A 9422-nucleotide genomic window follows, 5' to 3' on the forward strand; every position below is an offset into this window, starting at 1 on the left:
CTACTGCAGTACATGGGGTCACAAAGAGTCGAACAAGACTTAGTGACTGAACAATAACTCTATGCAAGGTCAAAGACATTGCAAAAGCTTTTTTGCTAGATATTGGGTGATAGGAAAACTGGGAACAAGGAATGACAAAATTTCAGTATGAGAGCAAGGGAGTGACCTAAAATGTAGGAAATTCAAGAATTTGAATCCATTTTCAGAGGTACCTGAATATGAAGTAAGTAGGCTTACATGAGCTTCTCTGAGTGTAGTATTCTCACCCAAGTAGAAATCACTTTTTAAAAAAGCATTGGTTATAAAGCCTGGTTATAAATTATTTGCAACTTAAATCATATTTCCTCAAAAACACAATACCATGCATGGTACATAATTCTAATGTTTTTCCCATAAATACCTCATTAATCTCCAATGTGGCAGGGAATAAAACTACCAGCATATTACAGGTATGTAATGAATCTTCCCATGATATCCTGAGGGCTCTGATTCAGAAATACAGCTTTAATTGGATTATATTATAGTTGTATTTAACTGTGGAAATTCAACTAAACAACACAGGGGGAAAAGTTAGAGTGGGGCAAAAATGAAAAAGAAGCGTTTTAAATAGTAAATGTTGCCATGTGACATTTTACTGAAAGAGGTGCTGTCCAAAGGGCACATGAGATGGTGACTTACGGCTGTGGTGCCCTCAGTGTGTCTCATCCCCATGCGCCTCCCTTTCATAATGTGAATGTCTCTCGCTTCTGAAAGTGATACCTGGGTTAAAGATATACGGTAGGCTTTTTGAGTTGGGAAAGCTCTCTTTACAGAAGACAGAGATATTGTTGCATCTCCTAGGAACTTCTTGCATCTTTCTTTTTATTGGAATATACTTGCTTCACAATGCTGTGTGGTCTCTGCTGCACAGCAAGGTGAATCTGCTCTATGTATACATGCATTCCTCCTCCCACTCCCTGCATCTTAGCCCTCCAGGTTATCACAGAGTACCGAGCTGAGCTCTCTGTACTATACAGCAACTTCCCACTACCCATTTTACACAAGGTGGTGTATATATGTTGAAGCTAACTCTCTCAGTTTGCCCCACCCTCCCCTGCCCCACTGCACCACCCACCCTGGCCGCATGTCCACAGGCCCATTGTCTATTCTGCATCTCTATTCCTGCCCTGCAAAGACGTTCATTAGTGCCATTTTTCTAGATTCTACATATGTGCGTTAATATATGATCTTTGCTTTTCTCTTTTTGACTTAACTCCGCTCTGTGTGGCAGACTCTAGGTTTGTCTTGCCTCTTGAAGACTCATCTCTTGCAAGTTATTGGCCTCCTCTCCAATAATAGTGGGTTTTCTAATAAGAAAATCTGTTTCTCCCTGAAAACTCCCACTTCCCTCCCTGATGACACACATTTCCTGACTCTCGTATCTGGATTCTTAGTCCAGCCAAAATTCTATGGCAGTTCTCTAAGTGCTCTCGTGTGTTCTCTCCTTTTCATTGACAGAAGCCAGGGGTAGTGTTGTTCAGCTTTTTCCTATGTGCTTTCTTTCACCTTATGTGCCCAAGCTGGTATTATCTCAAATGCTAAAGGCTTGACATTAACACTAGGTCATGAGTTTAATAGCTATCTGAGAACTACATGAAGTTTGTAACTCATAGTAAGTTGCATCCTTTCTGCAAGTAAATTTATTCTTCCACGAGAGTCAACTGTCTTAGTGGCAGGGTCCACTTGTAAAGGCCTCTGTATCAAAAGCAGACTTCAGCTCAATCACTGAATCTGTTTGCTTATAATGGCAGCAAAAATATACAGAGTAGAAATTAAATTACAGCCACTGCAAATGATGGTAGGAAAATGGGCTTTGTTTTGGATAAGATGCTATAGAAAAAGCTTTGACCTCTGGTGGAAGGAAAGCAAGTACCCATCAAAATCAATAGGCCTGGCATATAGAATGTGGTCAGTAGATTCTGTGTTGAAGGACCACAGGCCAGCGTGAAGTGGGAAATCCCAAGGGTAAAGAAGTCTACATGTTTCTTGATGTTGATTACTATATTTATTTGAATTTAAGTTACCATCTATCCTAGTGTTATTATCTTACAAACAGCAAAGGACTATAAAGTGTAGTCAACTTCCAACACACTGTTCTCTGATGTAGAGATTTTATTTTAAATGAATTAATACTCAGATATATAGAGTCTTAATATATATCACGCTGCTCTGTTCAGTAACTCTTTGAATACACAATATTGTCTGTTTTGCTGCTTGCTCTTAGTGTATTATTTTTGAGGACATTTAAAAAGGCAGCTAAACTCAATACATCTTATACTAGTAATATAAATAACACCCAAAGCTATTGTACGATGGATGTACAATTATGGCCAAGCCTGCCCATTTCAGGCAGTAACAGTCTACCACACAGTTAGCTACTGACCTGCTGCTCGAAACACTCTATCGATTCTAAGGGATTTCAGAATTCAGGAATTTGTAGTATGTGAAAAATAGCATGAATCTTATTATTTTTGAAATGGCATAGATGAAGGAGAACATGCTTTCTGTTTTGATTGTGATGGGCTTAATAAACGTAAGCGTAGCTCTACTCCAGTCAAATGATGTGCAGATATGTGGGACAAGAATTAATTCTGAAGAAATTGATTCTAACATGTTGAAATTTGTCACCATGACAGGAAAATCGTTATTCCAAGGGATTTGCTTTCTGTACCTGTAACAGATACCAAGCTTGCCATTAGAGAAAAACAAAACAAAACAGAAATGCAGTGAAACCTTGAGCACCTCGAGGACAAACTGCCTTTTAATGGCTAACGTTCGCCTGGATAGAGCGCATCGTGAGAGATGGGTTTTGTCATGCACTGTTTCTTCTAAATTTCATAGAAATCAAATGAGTTAAAAATCATTGCTAGCACATTTTATTGATGAGGAACAGAGGTGCAAAAAGGCAAAATAACTCACTCAGTATTCCATAGCTTGTAAACAGAAGGGTGTAATTCAAAATGCCAAGCTGAAGCATTTCTCATGCAGCTATGCTGTCTCCTGGCAAGTGAACTGGGCCAGTAACTTTCTCTTTATGTGCCAGGTGTTCATAAATTAGGCATTTGTGAGTTGGGAAGTCAGTCCACAACTCTGGCTTTCTATCAGAATAAATTAGGATTCTCTGTTGGCTTCACTGTGGAACCAAAGCAGGTGCATGTGGTATCAATGTTTGAGAGTGAGTGGTGCAAGGCATTTGATTGTTTTTCTTCACATATTCTTTATCAAAAGTTTTAGTTGATGGGATTTTAAAATTATTTTTCAACTATTAGACTCATGCAGTTAATTGTTAAAATGCTAGTCAATATAAAAGTATATAATAGAAAAAACAACAGAGGTTCTTCCTCTTGTTGCCCACTACTCCAAGGGTTGATGTTGTTCCGTCCTAAGTCATGTCTGACTCTTTGCGACCCCATGGACCGCAGCATGCCAGTCGTCCCTGTACCTCAGTATTTCCCAGAGTTTGTGCAAATCATGTCCACTGACTAGTGATGCCATCCAACCATCTCATCCTCTGTAGTCCCCTTCTCCTGCCCTCAGTCTTTCTCAGCATCAGGTTCTTTTCCAATGTGTCAGCTCTTCGCATCAGGTGACCAAAGTATTGGAGCTTCAGCTTCAGTCAGCATCAGTCTTTCCAATGAATATTCAGGACTGATCTCCTTTAGGATGGACTAGTTTGATCTCCTTGCAGTCCAACAAACTCTCAAGAGCCTTCTCCAACACCACACTTTGAAAGCATCAATTCTTCAGGGCTCAGCTTTCTTGATGGTCCAACTCTCACATCTATACATGACTACTGGAAAAACCATACCTTTGACTATATGGACCTAATTCAGCAAAGTGATGTCTCTGCTTTCTAATATGCTAAGTTTGTCATAGCTTCTCTTCCAAGGAGGCAGTGTCTTTTACTTTCATGGTGGCAGTCACTGTCTGCAGTGATTTTGGAGCTGAAGAAAATAAATTCTGTCACTACTTCCCCTTTTTCCTCATCTATTTGCCATGAAGTAATGGCACTGGATGCCATGACCTCAATTTTATGGATGTTGAATTTTAAGCTATCTTTTCACTCTCCTCTTTCACCTTCATCAAAAGGGACTTTAGATCCTCTTCACTTTCTGCCATTAGAGTGGTGTCATCTGCATATCTGAAGTTATTGATATTTCTCCAGCAGTCTTGATTCCAGCTTGTGCTGCATTGAGACCAGCAATCAGTGCCAGGACTTGACTGTATCTCTTCTATGAAGATTTTTAGATTCATATACAAATAAGGTACAAGTTTTATAGAAAATCATACCAAGTTATTCATATTGTTATGAAATATGCCTTTTTACTCACCAATATAATGTCAAAACAGAAACTCAATTTGATCTGTTTAAGTTTGAGGAGAAATTTAAGGAGATTTAAAGGAGAAATTTATTGGTCATGAATTCCAAAGAAGGGTTGAATGATTGAACTATAGGATCAGAAGGTTGAGTTGGGCCTCAGTATTTCCTGAAACCAAAATTTTGAACACTCTCCTCTAAACTCAGGTTCTTGCATATTGTCAGCTGGATTTGCAAAGCAAAACATCTCTACAGGAAGGGAAATGAGGCTCCCAACAAGTTCCCACAGTGCTCTTTCTTAGTTGCACTTCAAAAATCTGTTATCACTCTTAATAGATTCAGTGTGGGTTAGGTATCTATCTCTGGATCAATCAGCATATGTATAAGATGGGGGAATTATGGCTGTCATATCTTTGTTCAATTACCCAAGTCTGGGACATTCAACATTGGCCTACAGGACAGGGAATTTAAAATATGCCAATTTCCAGCTTAAACTATGTGGTTGGGAGCAGGAACTGGGTTTTAACAATGGTCTCTTTACATCTCTAAACAAATATCACAAGGATAAAAGTTATCTGGATGAACAAAAGGTAAGAATCCATTAAGTAAAATATGAATGTATTATAGATCATTTCCTATCTCTCTATGGATGGGCATTCATCTTAGCTTATATTTTTCATTATTATAAATAATGCTGCTATGATCTTCCTTGCACACATATCTTTCTGTCCATATAAGCATTTCTGCATAATAGACTTGTAAAAATGGAGCTGCAAGTTAAAAGCATACACATATTTTAATTTCATAGACACTGTAAAATCCCCACCAAAAGGTATTTACACAGCCATCAACAGTGAATGTTTGTGCACCTCACAAATCCCTTAAAAACTATCAGATACAATGAACTAGAAGGAAACTAAGCACTTTTATAAGTGGATTATAAATCTGTTACCTCAAGGTAAATGTTGAAATTTCTAGGCCCTATTTTTATATAATTTCAAGGTATGTGTTTTTAAGAGTGAGTTGACAGTGAGTATGAAGCTTAGTATTAAACTTCAGAAAATTCAGGGTTTTTTTTCACCAAGAGAGGAAAAGCAAGTTAATTTCAAGACTGAGAATTTACCTCGTCATGGAATATGCTGGTGGAAGAGATGTGTTAGATTACCTAGAGGCTCATGGCACATGAAAGGAAAATAAATTTGAAGAAAATTCCACCAGAAAGTATGTGCTGTGTGTGAGTACTGCCAACAGAAGTGGGTTGTTTACTGACTTAAAGGCAGAAAACCTACTCTTGGATGTTGACATGAAATCAGGATTGTAGACCTTGATGTCAGCAACAAATTCACCTTTGGCAACTAGTTGCGCAAATTTTGTGGCAGAATTTTGCTGTCCAGAACTATTCCAGGGCAAAATTTAAGATAGACCCAAGTGAGGGTGTGTGTGTGAAGGCTGAGAGCTATCCTATATGCAGGGGTCATCTGATTCCAGCCTTCGGATCTCAAGGAGCCACGAGAGAAGTTATGGAGTGAAAAGTACCATAGTCCCTTGTAATTGTCCATGGAGTGTGAAAACCTGCTTAAGAAATTTCTTTCTCAGTCCCACCAGGAGACTCACTTTTGATCAAATTATGAAATATTCATGGATAAATCTGGGTCATAAAGAGGAATTAAAGCCTTATGTGGAACTACTTCCTGACTACAAAGACCCCCAGAGGGCTGAGTTGATGGTGTTGATAGATTACACACAAGAAGAGCTCAAGGACTCACTGATGGGCCAGAAGTCTAAGGTGATGGCCACCCATCTGCCCCTGGACATACGAGCTCAGAATTGGAGGGCTGTGCAATTACTCTGAGGCCCTAGCCTTCTGCTAATCTGACCAACAACAGCATTCCTTTCCCATTGCACGTGAAAATAGTCTCTGCCAACCCCAACCAATGGAGTGTCAGCAATAATGCTGGTCCTGCCGCTCCCATCCACTCTATCTCTAATTCTCAGAGTAGCAGTGCAGACGACCAGCAGCTTTAGAATGATCAGGAGCCAGAACAAAAAGCTGGCAGCACAATCAACACGCTGGCCACCTCTCTGCTTGTCTTGGAGAAGAAAATAACTCCTATCACCTCCACAGAGAGCAGTCTCTCTACTAACAGAAATAAAAACAGGAATTCCTCAAATTTGGAGAGGGCCATCCTCAGACAGAAAGCAAAGAGCTGAGCCAGGCTAAGTTCTGGGGCCTCTTGTGGCAGCCTTGGTGCAGCCCAGCCAGGCCTCCCAGTGCAAAGAATGGGGAGGTGCCTCTGCCCCATTGCATCAGCATGTCATGTCCCTGTTGTTGTTCAATTGCTATGTCATGTCTGACTGTTTGCAGCCCCATGGAGTGCAGCACGCCAGGCTTCCCTGTCCTTCGCTGTCTACCGGAGCTTGCTCAAACTCATGTTCATTGAGTCGGTGATGCCATCCAACCATTTCATCCTCTGCTTCCTCCTTCTCCTCTTGCCCTCAATCTTTCCCAGCATCAGGGTCTTTTCCAAGGTGACTTCCCACCATGGTGGAGCCCCAGACAGGAAATTCCTTCTATACTGAACAGCTGTCCCATATATACAACCAACAGAATGTGCCCTGTGGGAAGAATCCAGCCTCTTCCTCTGGCAACAGACAGGACCTGCAGAGTTAGTGGAGACTTTCAACTCAAACTTCACCTGGTGGGCAACAGAGGCAATTATAAAAGAATTTCCAGAGGCAAAGTGGTGCTCACTCTCCTTTACTTGGAGTATGAAGATCGCAAGCAGGTAGAGTCTACTGGGAGATCTAAGGTTCTGGATGCAAACAGCTGCAGATGTGAACTACAGAAAAAATGCCTCCTATTTCGTGTGCATAGCTCCTGGGGCCACAGGGATTACTGCATGCAGTGAAAGATGGAGGGGTGCAACATGTTCTGATGTTTCTTAATGTGTTTGACCTAAGTGGATAGGCCATTTCCGTGGCCTTCAGAAACATTGCTCTAAGACCACCATGGAGTTTAAGCTTGTTAAGGCTGCCAGGAACCACCAGGGAGACAAGAGAAGAAGTAGATTGGCCCTAGCTACCAAGCCAGCCATTCTGTCCCATGTTTCGCCCTCGGTCACTTCTCTTCTCAAAACTTTCTCTTTTCTTCTCTATTTATATATATTAAACCCCCCCCCCCCCCACCCAGGGGAAACAGATTGAGCTTTTGAAATAATGACAAACTATCCAAATGGAAACACAACACTCATATACCTCTCTCTCTCTGCTGTTAACTCATAATGTCTATTAGCATGTCTTTGAGCTGACTAGAATAAACCATTCTTTATAATAATAGACTACATGTTACATAGTAAATACATTCACATCATGCCCTCTGGAGCAAAAGGGAAGCATACATATATAAAATCTCTGGGTCAGATGGTTAAAGCTGTCATCACTTAAAATCAAGGATGGCATGAGAAAACAGGAAATCACTGAGCTACTTCTGCAAAGAAAAATAAATTGCTTTTCTCTGGAATAAATATAAGCCAATAAAGCTCAGCCAAATGACTTCATGAGTATAAATGTTTTCCAGGCAAACTTATAAAGTGCTAAGATGAACACATCTAACCTGTTGCAATAAAGCTGTTCAGTAATAAGAGCCCCTGGATTCCATAGCTCTAGGGTGGATTAAATATTTTATCTTCTAAGGAACAATAATCAGTTTGGGAGAATGAAGGAACTGGCTTTATTTGATATTTGATTTACTTTCACTGCCATTTCCATGAGTCACCTTTTGGTGTTGTAGCACCAAAATCCTGAATTATGAAGAAAAAAGAGTGGTTTCATTTAGGAGAAGTAAATATTCCAGCAGCTGTGAACTCAGGGTTTAAAAATCATTCTAACTTGCTGAAAACAAACAGACCCAGCAGAGAGTCAAGAGAAGCAAATACGGAAATACTTGTGCACGTCCGTTCACTGTGTATGGGGTGAGTGGCTCATGTGTGGCTTACCGCTTGTTATTTCCTTGTTTCTTGCCCTGCTTTCACACCCCCACCCCCACCCAGATGCCCTCAGCTGCTGCATCTTCAGCTCCACCTCTGCAGACCAACGGAATCCTTCATTCTCTTCATTTAATAAAACATTGCTCATCTATGAAGATTGTTGTTGTTGTTCAATCACTAAGTTGGGTCCACCTCTTTGCAACCCCGTGGACTGCGGCATGTCAGAGTTTGCTCAAATTCATTGAGGAGGTGATGCCATCCAACCATCTCATCCTCTGTCAACCCCTTCCCCTCCTGCCTTCATTCTTTCCCAGCATCAGGATCTATTCCAATGAGTCAGCTCTTTGCATCAGGTGGCCAAAGCATTGGAGGTTCAGCTTCAGCATCAGTCCTTCCTATGAATATTCAGGACTGATTTCCTTTAGGAGTGGCTGGTTTGATCTATAAAGATAAAATATTTAAAATAAATTTTATAGTGTTGTTGTTGATGTTCAGTCACTCAGTCATGTTTGCCTCCTTGTGACCCCATGGATTGCAGCACGCCAGGCCTCGCCAACTCCTGAAGCTTGCCCAAGTTCATGTTCATTGCGTCAGTGATGCCATGCAGCCATCTCATCTTCTGACACCCTCTTTTCCTTCTGCCTTCAATCTTTCCCAGGATCAGGGACTTTTCCAATGAGTTGGCTGTTCACATCAGATGACCAAAATACTGGAGCTTCAGCCTCACCATCAGTCCTTCCAATGAGTATTCAGGGTTGATTTCCCTTAAGATTGACTTGTTTGATCTCCTTGCTGTCTAAGGGTGTTTCAGGAGTCTTCTCCAGCACCACAGTTCAAAGACATCAATTCTTTGGTACTCCGCCTTCTTTATGGTCTAGCTGTCACAACCTTACATGATTACTGAGAAGACCATAGCCTTAACTATAAGGGTGTTTCTTGGCAGAGTAATGTCTCTGCTTTTCAACACACTGTCTAGGCTTGTCATAGCTTTCCTGCCAAAAAGCAATCGTCTTCTGGTTTCACAGCTGCAGTCACCATCTGCAGTGATTTTAGAGCCCAAGAAGTGGAAATCTCTCACT

At 40.9% G+C, this 9422-nt stretch overlaps 1 pseudogene; it reads left to right on the forward strand.

Annotated features, from left to right (window-relative positions):
• Positions 1-6382, forward strand: part of LOC102168607 — a 155817-nt pseudogene extending 149435 nt beyond the window's left edge.

Source organism: Capra hircus, chromosome 28, assembly GCF_001704415.2.
Source record: "Capra hircus breed San Clemente chromosome 28, ASM170441v1, whole genome shotgun sequence".
Taxonomy (NCBI): Eukaryota; Metazoa; Chordata; class Mammalia; order Artiodactyla; family Bovidae; genus Capra; species Capra hircus.